Below are 14,058 nucleotides of genomic sequence, written 5' to 3'. Positions count from 1 at the left end.
CACCTTTGAGCTTTGAACGGATGATGAAAGTCCAGACAACACGTCAGCCAATCACTGCCCGGCGGCAGCATGACCTTGCTTGTTTCCCAAAATGGCCTGTTAGTAAGATTCTTCGATCGTGTATAGAAATAAGCGAACATGTGTGAGGTGTTATAAAGTTTACCCAGCGACAGCAATTCAGAGGAACAGGTCTTGGTGATATGCTGGAGGTGGAATCGACAAAGTGCTAAAGATTACAATATCCCTTCACCGTCTGCCCGAGACAGATAACTCCCGCTGTTGGAGAAGATTAACAGATGGCACAGAGCCAAACGTGGAAGAATTTGTCTGCCTCAGAACCTATTGATTACTGAGAACATATCTTTTTGGCTTACAGTGCATTGTTTGGCTTTGAAAGGGAAATAACTGTGGTCAGTCTGTGCTTGAACATGTTATTTTTCCAGTATGCTAAGATTGCACAAATATCCACTTTGTAGATGTGTTTTTAGTTTACAAATATGCCCCATTTTTCTTTTTTTTTTACTCAGGTGATAACGGGTGGGGTTTTCTACATTTAATTGGATAGAAGGGATTGCATTTTGCTGTGCTGGCAAAACCAAAATTGGGCCCTATAGATTACAAGATTTTTTGCAGATGACACCAAGCCACACGTCAGTATATGTATATGTCTGTATATGTCAGACACACATGTCTGACACAAATGTCTGACATGTACAGCACTTAAACATGGAAAGCAGGCCGAATGCTGCTAAGAAACAGGGTTTGAAGGAACCAAATTTGATAAAGATCAGAGAGGGAAAGGTCAGAGAGAGAGAGAAAGACAGAGACAGAGAGGGAGAGAGGGACAGACGAGCATGAATGGATGTAAAGTGGATAAGTGTGTCAAAAAGTACATTACAACTTTGTTCCAAGTTTTTTTCTCTCTTTTCGAAGTCTTTCATTCAGACGGTACTACTGTAGCTGTATGTGTGAGAAATAGCAACGATTAGCATTATGACAGCCCGAGCCACACGGTTTTGCACTTGACACAGGTCTGCACTTAACACAGGTCTGCACTTAACCCACACTCAATCTCTTCTGATGGTTTTTGTGCCACACCCACTCCCACTGACGCATTGCACCCGCCCAATATCCCAGGCAAATACATCACACCCCTCTGCCGATAGTCCTGCAACAATATTATTCCCAAAATGGACATGAACCTGTGATTCGTTAGAATAAGGGCGTGTGTGGTCACGAGATTCCAAGACATTTAACTAAAGTACGAAGATGTTGCAAATTAGCTTTTGAAAGATGTTACTAAAACAAGATCAATATTGACATCCATCAAAGTTTAATTTCAGTAAAAATGTGTACCACTTAAATACTATAAAGTGTAACCACATAGAAGTTCCTATGTAACGACATTGTGCTACTTAATGTACTGTGTGTAGGTACATGTAAGGTAAAATAAACGTAACTTTTAACACTTTTAATATACCTTTTGTGCATCTTCAACTCACTCATAGTGACATGAAGCTCCCAACCAAAGCATTGTCAAAATCCGTCAGCAACTGTGGTTTCTGCGGTGAGCGTAGTATTATGCAGACACACACTGCAGCCCTTCAGTTTGATGGACATTTTCTCACTTCATCATTGACCTCCTTCTGCTTAGCCAAGACCACGTGTGTTCTCTGTGTGTCCAGCTCGACTATGGGATAATGCACACATTCAAATGAGGCTCTCCTTGCCTCCAGGAGAATACCTCTGACACATTTTCATATAAAGTGTCTCCTCTGTCTGCTTGTATTGCAATGGTGACGGTTTATATTGCCTGATAGCGGTCACATTGCTGGGCATTTGAGACTGCGAGGAACATTGAGCTGATATTAGAAGCAGAATATAAATTGTCGACTGTGTGAGATGATCAGTTGGCTGTATAGTAGGTTTTGTTGAAAGCCAGAAACAGATCCTATACAATTTTGTCAATACATCATTACACTCAAGAGTGCTGATTAACCAACTAGCTACGTATGCCTAAGATCCCAAACATTTATGATATATATTGCGTGGGTTAGGGTTAAGGTTAGGGTTTGCCCCTGGCACATGTGCGGAGGTCATCTTGAGAACCATTTACGCTGTGCCCAAAGGGGGCCGCTGTACTGCGACAACCCGCATCCCCTTGTGGCAGAACAGTGGGTGACTGTGAGACTCTAAGGCAGATTATTGCACTCCCACTCAAATCCACAACCACTGTAGTCTGTGCCAGAATGTTTCCATCTTTGTGCCCGGCGCAATGCCTTCTCTCCTGGGCTGAGCAAGGTGCCAAGGGTCCCTGGGGCATCCGCCCACGGTTCTCCTCCACAGCAATTTGATCAACGCGTCTCAAGTCGTGGGTGGGAAGACTTATTGTGGCAGTTTTATCATAAATACTTTCCTTTTCCTGCAACACAGCCTCTGTCTGCACTCATTGCTTTTGTACAATTTCCACTGTTGTATGCAGGAAAAAGAGTATTGTTTGATTGTGTAACACTCATCAATGATGGGTCTTTGAATTTGACACACAACTATGATATCCTCATTATCGTCCTTTTCTTGATTACCAGATTGAGTGAGCTAGTGTGGCTTAATTAAGACGGTGGTTTTCTGCAAACAATAGTAGAGATTGAGGCCACCGTTTTACAAAATCTTAAACTTATCTGGGTTGTATCTTTGAAAAATACAAGATTAAGACCTGGTCTGAAATTTTCACAGGTTTCAACAAAAACCTTAAAATAATCATATTTGTCCTCCAGTATATAGGATGGTATCATGAAGATACGGAATTATATGTTACAAGGAGTCCTCTAGACATGGTAGAATTTAGCTTTTATTTTCAGTCCCAGCTATAAAGAAGTGATCTCTTGTCATCTTTACTGCAGTGAGGGAATTATTGAGACTTCCCAGATGATTTAAAGCAAACAACATGATTCAATCATTACCATACCCCTTTATTGTTGAATAGTGGCTGAATCAACAAAACTAATATTTGCATTGCAGTTGTTGGTGTTGTCGTCATATTTTAGTGTTTGTTGGAGGTTTCAGAATGGAAATTGTTGTGTTCATTGCTCTTGAGCACAGCATAGACACTTAAGTCATGGACAATGAATGACATGAAAACAGTTCATTTGGTGAATAAACAGAGGAGCTTCATTGGAGTGTTCAAATGGTCACATGACTAGATACTACTATCGTGTCTCAAAAGATTGAGTAAGACATCGAGTAAATGTGTCTATATAAGTATCAGGTGGGACTATAATCACTAGTCTTTAGTTGTTTTTTGTGTGGTTTTTGATTTCCTGTTTGTATCAAACAAACCATTTTTTTTCAAATGTGTTCAAATTCAGACATCGCAAGTTAAATTGTGATGATAAGTTTACGCTAATGATAATAGCCTATAATTACATTATAATGGCTTATATCAACATGCTATTATAAGTGGCGCTTGATTTTAATTTGATTAACTTAGTAACAGAGAGAATGATTGCATAATCAGTCTCCTTCAGTCTACATGCAATGCGAGTGGTAGTGCTCCAGAGACATTGCAGGGAAGTCAGGTGGCTGAGCGGTTAGGGAGTCGGGCTAGTAATCTGACGGTTACCGGTTCGATTCCCGGCTGTGCCAATGACGTTGTGTCCTTGGGCAAGGCACTTCACCCTACTTGCCTCAGGGGGAATGTCCCTGTACTTACTGTAAGTCGCTCTGGATAAGAGTGTCTGCTAAATGACAATGTAAATGTAAGCTCTGCTCAAAACCTTTTTGCATTTTATCCCCTTTCTGTTTTAGTGATATATGTGATTTCCTCAATAATTTCAAGGCCCAGTGCTACCTTGTGTGATCTGTGCAAATGGTCAAAAAAGGCTTTACCTTTGAATATAAAATATAAGATTTCAGTTCAATATAATATTGAGTCAAGCAAAATAAAAAGATGGAAACCCACCTACCTTGAACAAAGCATTCACAGATTTTAGCCTACACCACATTATTTACACTGCATTATGTATGAACTGCAGTAATGTACAGTATTTTCTCAGCTATTTCTAATTAAAGCAGCAAGTCACCCACATTTTATGATGTTTAGTACTTGCCGTACACATTCTATACAACTAATAACAGAGATTGTTCGGATCAGGAATAGCTTTCTGTTGATTTTGCAATGTCACAACATAAATGTGTCCTAAGTTTGCTTTGGTCAGCTTGCTTTGGCAACTTCTTTATGATCTAAAACTATCGGTAAGCCCTCAATTCCACAAGGGAATTGGTTTGCACGCAGCAATTATGCTACATTGTTTGAGTTCCCTATTTTCTGAGTTCCACATGATTGAGGACAGAATATTTGATCTCCCCACACAAATACATCCAAACCGGTTTGGAGAACACACACACCATACCCAGTTCATATTTGTCTTTCTTAGTGTGCAGTGTAAAAGCAGGAATTTTAATAGAAGTGTTTCACATGTGTGACCTTCAGACCTGTCAGTGCAAACAATATCTCCCAAAGACAAGCACCCCATACCCGATGTAGTCTGATTAAACCAGCAATATCATGGTGGGGAGAGCAGGGGGAAGGATTTCAGTCAAATCCGTTATTTGTTACTCCCCAGCCACAGAAACAGCAGCAGCACAAATAAGGTTTAGAAGACGACCGGAACACTCTTGTCTACAATGTCAAGGAACAAGTCCCAGTGAGTCACTCTTATGGCCAAATGGCAAATATTGACAAACATTGATTTATAGTAATGAAATAAATCAAGATGTCTTGTATTGACTTCGGGGCCAGGGTGAGGCCAAGGACGTTGGGGTCCAACAGTGATGCAGAACAACTGCAGGTGACAAATGTCCACAAGTCATCACCAAAGCTGATGGACTGTACACATGACCAGTGCAATTTGAAGCACACTCACCTCTAGCACTATCTCACCCTCTCCATTGACGCTGCCTCTTTCAAAGTCACTGTGTTTTCCAAATACTCAGCTGTATAACACCTTAAGTGTGAGAGATTCTCGAAAATCTATTATGGTGTATTACATCTCTCTCACTCTCTCTCTCTCTTAAAGGCCTGGTCCAGCTGTCCAACTCTTTGGTTGAGATCATGTGGTTGACAGAAGTAGCACACACAACTCCCCATATCTGACAACTTTATTTTTCATACATCCTTTCTTTTTTATGACACACCGCTTGTTGGACACAGCTTAGAACAATACTGGCTGGTGTTTTGGCGTTTTCATCTTGGTACTCACAAGCCAATGAAACTCCTCTCTCTTCACCTTGATCAGGTCGTCCACATTAAAGACTCATGCTAATGCAGCCTATATACTAAGTGAGTGGGAGGCAGGGTTTGATGAGGACGGTGGCAAATTAATGGCGCAGCAGGCTCCTATCTGAAGAAGCAGAGACCAGCGTCAGGTCCAGACCCAAACCCAGCAGGTAGCAGACAGGAAGCAGGCCTGAAACAACATATAAAAGCCCTAACAAGCTGTGAAGGTGTCAACCATTCCCTAACAGTCTGGCAAAAATAATCACCTGAAGCTATAGAACAGAGACAAGGAAGGGCAAAAGTGAGAGAGAAGAAGGGGAGGGGTAGAGAGATAGAGGGAGAGAAATGAAGTATCCGGTCTCAAAACTTGAGAATCTGCAATGATACACTGGGACAAAGAAAGTAGCAGGGAGAGAGAAACTAAAACAAAAAGTATGTCTCGAACTTTTGCCGTGGTAAAATGGGGTGATAGGATCTGCCCTGCCTGGGGAGGGAGAAGGGGGACAAAGACAGAAGATGAGCAAGAGAGAGAAAGAAAACAAGAAAGAGAATGATTGGAATCAGACTCAAACAGCCTGTAGAAATAACCACTCAAATCTAACCTTATCATACTAATAACAATCATGATTATACATCTCAAATTATATCCAACACTAGATGTGTAACTTGAACTGCTCTTATCTCCCTATTTCGTAGATCTAATCCTTGCTGCTGCATAAAATTAGAGAGCCAATAAAAAAAAGATGAGGCAGTAACTTTCCGCTTAGCCGAGTTTGGGTGCATTTGATACGTATTGCACTGGGACAGGAGTTAAGATGATGGCTCTTTAATGGAAAAGCATGGCTCATTAGCACGCTGTAAAAACATTACATATGCTAAGTGATTACCTATGCTTAGCCCCAATGCTCTCTCTCTCTTTCTCTCTCTGTTTGTCAAGTGTGGCCTATCTGATAAATGCCCAGCCTCATTGGTGCCCAGAAAGTGTAAACTATGTCACTATACACCCCTGGGGTGGAATTGTATTCTGCTACCTACATTCCAGGAAAAAAGACAGAAAGAGGGAGGGAGAAAGAGAAAGCGAGAGCGAGAGAGAACCAGACAAAAATCCTGGATGAGTCTGCAGTCTGTCATTAGCCTGGAGACTCTGTCAATCCTCTGGATGGATAGAGGGTGAAGGGCTGGTCTTTGTCCTCTCCTCGCCTCGTAGTGCCATTGCTGTTTGTCTGGTTGGGAAGCTGGCATGATTTCACAAGTAGTGAGGGTCCTTTTCTACACCCCTTTCCTGCTCTTTCCCTCTCTCTCTCTCTCTCTCTCTCTCATCTTTCTCTCGGTTTCTCTCATATTTACTGCCACCCAAGCTCTCACATCAATCTCACACAGACACATCAACAAACTGGAAAACTGTGGTCTATATGATATTATAAAGTCTGGTGTTCTCTCTGCATCTAATTGATTGCGGGTTGGGTTTGTCCTGTAAGATGAAAGGTCAAGGATAATATATGCTAATTGACCATGTGGCACAGCAATGCCGTATGGTCAGGGCTTGTTGTAAAGGTTTAAAGTGTCAAAGCTGCTGTTTCACTTATTTAGTACCACTTTGGAGGTAAATCACAGCAAACTGTTTTTCCGGCAAGCCATGCTTCCACCTTCAGAAAAGCACTATGTGACAAAATGTTGATTTACCATGACATTGCTGGTATATAGAAGGTACAACAGACTACTGTTGGATTTTTGGAAAAAAACTGTCTGTTGCATTTTTCAGGAACAATCAAATGCCATATTGTTCTCTGGCTGCCTATTTTGGTTTCCTCCATTAAAACAAGTTGCTGAGATTAATATAAGTTGACCCTTTGACTCATTACACCATGGGGAATGTTATTTATGAGGCCTGTGGGATGCTATTATATAGATATCCATTACAGTGAATGTGTCAAGGATACCACTGATGGTCCCTGTTCACCATGACAACACTCAAAGGGGCAAGGCAAGTTGCGTATGCTTTTCTGGGTATCTAGCAAGGATCAGACTTGAACTTGATGGGATAGTATAGATCATCCATGTTGTCTAGGAGTTCTATATGCAGTAGGATTTCAACGTGACGTCATTATGATGGTGTACAGTCTCAAACCACCTCATAGGTCTACATGTGAAAGAGCAAACGGGAAAAGGTTGTGTATCTATGAACATCTTCCCATTATATTTAGCATATATTAAGAATACGGAAATAATTGCAGATTGGTGGACCGTTTTAGCTCTCTATTAATCTAGTCACCTTATGTGCAAAACATTATTCCCACATTGAAATCACAGGAGATATTTTTGTGTCGCTCAAAACAGAAAAGTTACTATCTAAGGTCATGGGGAATAGGCAGGGGAGAAAAAAAATACTATCAAGTCAAGGGTCATCAGACATGGCAGCTCTTTGTATGGGCCGTGGAGCAAACAGATCAAGAATCCTAAGCCTCAGGGTTTGCTCCTGTGCTCCAACAGTGTGGTGTGCAACCCTGGAATATGTCATTTTACTTTGGGAGGAGAGAGAGGGATGGGGGAGTTAGAACTCTGCCAATTGTCATCCTTGGCATCCGAGTGATGTTTTCTTATTACTTGGGTTCTGTTCCCACTTATGGAACATGGCTCCTCCTGAGGCCTAGATGAAATCGCTCTCCCTCTGCCCAGTGTCCCATGTGACCGTACCTCGACTTCCCCTGGTTTGGTGTAACAAGGGCCAGGTGGGACCAATTCCAGCAGCCGATTGGTTATAGTACCTGGGCAGTGGACGGTTGGTGTTGGATTGTCTGCCCCAGTAGGTTCCTGTAGAGCTGTGCTTGCTGCTGATACACTTTCGTCTTGCCAATCTTCTCGAGATGGTCACACCCCTCTCTGTTATGAAGGAAATTTTGAAACAAGAAACATTATGAGAAATGTTTTTACTTGAACAAAATGTCAAAAAGATGGATATCCATTTTCTAAGCATTTTGCAGTTTGTTGAAGTCAATTTTTGCTTTTCTTTATATTATATACTGTCAGACAAGTGTTATGGCCACTGCCCACAGTCTGGTCAATACTCAATAACTGTTGCGTGGTGGCTGGGCAATCTCTCACAGCATAAAAGTGTTCCATCCTATTTGTGAGAGGCAATCAAATCTAGCAGGCTTGATATGAAGCACTGCCCTTGTGCAGGATGCTCTCATTCACAGGACCAAGGTTATTCTAACTATGGCATTATCCCCTAACAAATTCAATCAGCCTGGATATATGAGTTTCTGCAAAGTTACTTTTGATGTGTGGCTACTGGGGGGCTTACCAAATATGCTTGAATTGCGTTAAGTGGTTTCCAAAATAAAATCAAGAAATGTCTGGTAAGAGCCATAAAAAGCCTCTTTACAATATGAGATATCCTTGAACAAAGGCCAACATATAAATGAAGTATGTCGTCATGGAAATAGACATCTCGGCAATCTCAATACAGTGGGACATAAATCCCTCTGAACTTTGAACTTTGACACTTCTATCAGCATTTGGTCCCACACAGACACCTTTTGAGGACATTTTAAGCAACTAGGAATATAATTGCGCAGAATTTGGGATGTCTTATAATGGGGAGAAAAACGAATCGTAGATTTGTAATGGGTTTAAATACAAGATATGTTCTGTTGCCCCCTCATTGACATGATTGTCTACAAACGAACTATTGATGCTTCCCATGTCCTTAATAAATCAAAGTCAGCCATTGACATAAACATAATGTGATGAATTACATTTAGCAGACGCTCTTATCCAGAGCGACTTACAGTAAGTACAGGGACATTCCCCCCCGAGGCAAGTAGGGTGAAGTGCCTTGCCCAAGGACACAACGTCATTTTGCGCAGCCGGGAAACAAACCTGTAACCTTCAGATTACTAGCCCGACTCCCTCACCGCTCAGCCACCTGACTCCCTCCCGAATTGATGCAAGATACTATATGGCTCTGACTTTGGACAACGCAGGACTCCCCACTCTGATTCACTAAGTGGGCATTGTATTTTTTCCCAACACAAAAACCGCCTCTGACAGTGTAAAGTGCTTCTTTTACACAGGTTGAGGGGAAAAAAACAGGAGTTTATTGTCTGCTGGTCTATTTCCTATATCCCTGGAGCACAAACTCTTGGAGAAATGGCAGCTCTTCACTATAGCTGGGGCTCTCCAGCGTGGCTTGCTTCTAATTCATGTTGACAGATCATTTGAATGAGACTGTCGAAAGGATAAAGTGGAGATGGAGGAAATGAGAAAATGGAATGATGTGTCATCTGGGGCTGATGACAGGATTCCTTCCGTGCATATCCATGTGCTGCTTCCATATGCAGCAGACTTTGTGACCTTCTAGGTAAGACAATCCCTCTATAGTACATAAGCAAACTTCAGTTTCCTTTTTCTCCAAAGATACAGGATTAGTTACAGCTCTGCCGCCATGTCCTATCTGTTCACCTCTCCCGCTCCCAGGTGTTCTGGTCCTATCGTGGGTTTGTTCCTTTCCTCGTATATCGTCCAACGAGGGGAGAAGGGGGGGAAGTCGAGTGCAGAGTATGGAGTTGTCGGACTTTTGGCTCACATCAAACTAAAAAAGTAGTCCTAACCACATGTCTTATTCCAAGTGTTTAAACTTGATCAATCGAGGCTTTTAAATATTTCTATGCAGATGAGAATGCCTAAGCGAAGTGAACAAAACCTCCAAATACCTCAACTAACTACAGAACAATTAATCCATTGTCTGAGTGGTAACAAAAACCTGCAGAAATTTCAATCCTCTGTTGAGCATCTTCCTTAATGGCAGCAGGGAAAATGTTTGTGGAAAATAACCTGACGGGCTCCAAGCTGCACTGTGACTCTGCACTGAGGGATGCCTGGAACTGTTGACTGTGTCACTTCCTGTGTGTCACATTTCTTCCGCAACATGGACGTGGGCACTAATTAGACCACTAAGATGATGACAGAAGAACAAGGGGCACATTTCTGAGTGGGGATAGTATTGAGATGAAAATGAAATATATAATAATGATAATGAAATAATATCCAACACTCTTTACCTTCCACTTTTGCAAGTTTGGACAAAATCATAGTGATGAACTATACATGTTCTCCTCTCAAGGGTGGTTATGATTTCATACACATCACAGATAGAACACCTGCTTTGATGTTTGCAGTGAGTAAGCAGAAAAAGTTTGCCCCAATGTGACTCCTTGTTGGTGTCAAAAAGTTAAGGTGACAACATGGCTATTAGGTAAGGAAAAACAAAACAACACCCAACAGTGCAGGGACGGGAAAAGGGCAAACAAAGCTTTTTTATCTTCGAAAAAAAGAGAGGGAAGCATAACCCATCTCTGCTTGTACTCACTAAACTGATGAGCTATCAAAGTGCATCGTTAATAAATAACAAAGCCAAATTCAGAAAGCGGGAGAATACAGTGAACTGTTTTTAAAATATAATGCCATCACAATGTCACGCAGGTCTTGCTCTGAAAAAGTGCTTGAGGGGGCTTTCTGAGATGGAGGCGTTTAATGTATTTTTCCTTTGTAGTTGTCAAAGCGGATCACTGTTGGAGTGGCCTCAGGGGATAGGTGGGCTCGCTGATGGCACTCGGGCATGCAGGCGAAGACCATCTGGGGATGTTTAGAGCCAATCTGCAAATCTAACGGGCCAATCGGAAGTTTGTCAACAGACTTATTGATTTGACGTGACCTTTGGAAATGTCACACACACACACCTACGCAGACCTCCTGGGTCGTTCTGATTGGCTGAGGCGCAAACCAATCCCTTGCTTGGCTAGAGACTCACTGGAAGAAGATAATTTTTCTTTCTCCTAGTATAATAGGATCAAACCCCCAAAAGGTGTCATGACATGACGCAATCTCCTTTACATTGTGATCAAAATACAAGAGTAGCACTGTATAGTTTAAGTTGATTAAATTCCTATTCTTTAGATGTTTACCCTTAGCCTAACATTTACAGTGGCTTGTAAGAGATTATCATGTAATATCTCCTGGAAAATAACACACAAAGCTCCTGTTCCTGACATTGCTTAATGATAGAGATCCATAAACATAATCTCCATGCACACGAAGGTGAAGTGTGTGTGTGTTAGAGTGTGTGGCATGACACAGTGTGTGTGTGTGTGTGTGTTAGAGTGTGTGGCATGACACAGTGGGTGCGTGTGTGCGTTAGAGTGTGTGGCATGACACAGTGGGTGCGTGTGTGCGTTAGAGTGTGTGGCATGACACAGTGGGTGCGTGTGTGCGTTAGAGTGTGTGGCATGACACAGTGGGTGCGTGTGTGTGTTAGAGTGTGTGGCATGACACAGTGTGTGTGTGTGTGTGTGTTAGAGTGTGTGGCATGACACAGTGGGTGCGTGTGTGCGTTAGAGTGTGTGGCATGACACAGTGGGTGCGTGTGTGTGTTAGAGTGTGTGGCATGACACAGTGGGTGCGTGTGTGTGTTAGAGTGTGTGGCATGACACAGTGGGTGCGTGTGTGTGTTAGAGTGTGTGGCATGACACAGTGGGTGCGTGTGTGCGTTAGAGTGCGTGGCATGACACATTGGGTGCGTGCGCTCAGTCCGTCTCGCTGCCTCGCTAACCGTCCATCTGATTATCACATGACTGCCATTACACACCCTGAGTAATCCCAACCCCTCATCACCTCACGGGGGAGGAGAGTGAACAGGGCAGAGAGGAGGTAAAGAGGCCGTCACTCTCCAGACCTCCTCAGAGCTGAGAGACTGCAACATGTAAGAGAACACTCCATTTGTTTAGGGCGGCCTGTAATACTAATCAAAATACAGTGACAAACCATTGTGGGTAGAGATGGAGACATATGGACAGTGTCAAACTTAACTTTGGTTATGTGGTGTCAGTGTGTATTTTTGAAAGCCAAAATGAAAGCTCACTGAATAAAGATATCCAAGCTGGTTTTCTCAGCAAGAAGTCTGGCGAGATTTAATACCTCATTGTGCATTCATTCAATCCCAAAAACTGCTTCATCATAAATGAGTTTGCTAATGCCCACCATCTCCTCTGTTGGCCGTCTTACACAAAACATCAAATCAATATGGGGACCAATAAATGCCGTTGTGGTGATGTACTTATAAAAAGCTTTCATGGCTCAGTGAAGTATGAAATCACCTCACCAGTTGGAGATCTTACAAAAGACCTTCTGACCCCCGTCCCAGTGGCTAACAACAACCGGCTGCCTGTAGCTACACACGGACTCACACACACCTCTTTAACGCAAAATAATGCCACTGTGTTCCATCATATGCACCTCTCTTTAAGCCCTCCCTCTTGTACAGTCTCTTACCCAAAGCAAGTGTCGCTAATCCTACTCTGCTCCCCTGCACTATCCACACTCCAGACAAACCACTGTCACCCAGTCCCCACTCCTCATGCTGGAAATGCGACTTTATGATTTGTTCCCCGCCAAGTATCGCATACTCTAAATAGACACAGACTCTGACACACATGCTGGACACACACATTCCCCTACTGTGAGCTGGAGTGTGCGCTGCTTCCTGATGAATAAAGATATCTGCCTTTGGCTGGACTTCGACCTCTGGGGGTCACCAGACAGGATCTGGACATGACACATTTAGCTCCACCCACACTGATGTGTTTACTCAGTGACTTAATTCCTGTCTAATTCAGACACATTAAACCTAACCTGATGATGTGAAATTAAACTAAAACATTTAAATTTTTTTGCATATTCAGTGGTGTTCTGTTTGGAATACAGTTGTCACTGATTATGGAATAAACTTCCCAAATTAGGAGTTAACAAATTATAATTAGTTAATGAGGTATTTGTAAACAAACTAGAGATGTTCATCATTTCATTTAAAACCGACTCACTGAAACAGAAGACCAAAATGCTGCACCCTTGATTTTCATCGCAGCCCATTCTGATTTATAATTTGTCAGCATTGTTACAAATCATGTTCTTGTCAAGATTCCAATATAGGGCAGAACAACAGAGTCTGCATCTACTTTCTGTCTTTCATTTCCGACACAATTAGAGCAATAGCAGTTCACTTCCCAACACTGGCACAAGCACAGACACACACCCACACTGTACCCTCAGCTCCTCCGACCCAGTCCCAGGACCCAGCCCTAAACACCCCACCAGGCCTGTCAGACCCAGCTCTCTTGAAGCTCCAGAGTTTTTCTATCCAGACCCATCCAATCCCATCCAGACCCATCCATACCCATCCAGACCCATCCATACCCATCCAGTTCCATCCAGACCCATCCAGTCCCATCCAATCCCATCCAGACCCATTCAGACCCATCCATACCCATCCAGACCCATCCAGTCCAATCCAGTCCCATCCAGACCCATCCAGACCCATTCAGACCCATCCATACCCATCCAGACCCATCCAGTCCAATCCAGTCCCATCCAGACCCATCCAGACCCATCCAGTCCGGTACGCTCCAGGCGTCTTCAACCTAGACCACCAACTCCCCTCTTCCTCCCTGCTCATCAGCCTACACACGGGCCACCATATATTCACTGTAGCAAACCCTTCCGCTAATGATGTTGTTGCTGATGGCGGGATAACGGCCTAATACATCTCCAGAATGCAGACCGCTCAACATTATGAGAAAAGATTATCCCTCCTCTGCACAAGATGTCAGGCATCCATTACAGCAACTGCCGGACGCACGCAGGGGGGCATAATAAGAGGCGAGCTCATAAAACAGTGATGGCATCTTGCTGAGGGATCACTAATTACGACGTTGAGATCGACAAGATGA

At 42.9% G+C, this 14,058-nt stretch overlaps 1 protein-coding gene across 4 annotated transcripts in view; it reads right to left on the bottom strand.

The window, feature by feature from the left end:
* slitrk4 (SLIT and NTRK-like family, member 4) overlaps positions 1-14,058 on the bottom strand; it is a 132,363-nt gene that overhangs the window by 49,770 nt on the left and 68,535 nt on the right. For 3 of the 4 annotated variants that reach the window (XR_009932051.1, XM_062476833.1, XM_062476835.1), the window contains exon 2: positions 7,970-8,151. The gene's annotated coding sequence lies outside the window, so the exon portion shown is untranslated. The remainder of the gene's footprint in view (positions 1-7,969; positions 8,152-14,058) is intronic. The other variant, XM_062476834.1, reaches the window with a different exon arrangement.

This window comes from Osmerus eperlanus, chromosome 13 (genome assembly GCF_963692335.1).
Source record: "Osmerus eperlanus chromosome 13, fOsmEpe2.1, whole genome shotgun sequence".
NCBI classification, from domain to species: domain Eukaryota; kingdom Metazoa; phylum Chordata; class Actinopteri; order Osmeriformes; family Osmeridae; genus Osmerus; species Osmerus eperlanus.
This window is presented reverse-complemented; position numbering and strand designations above follow the sequence as displayed.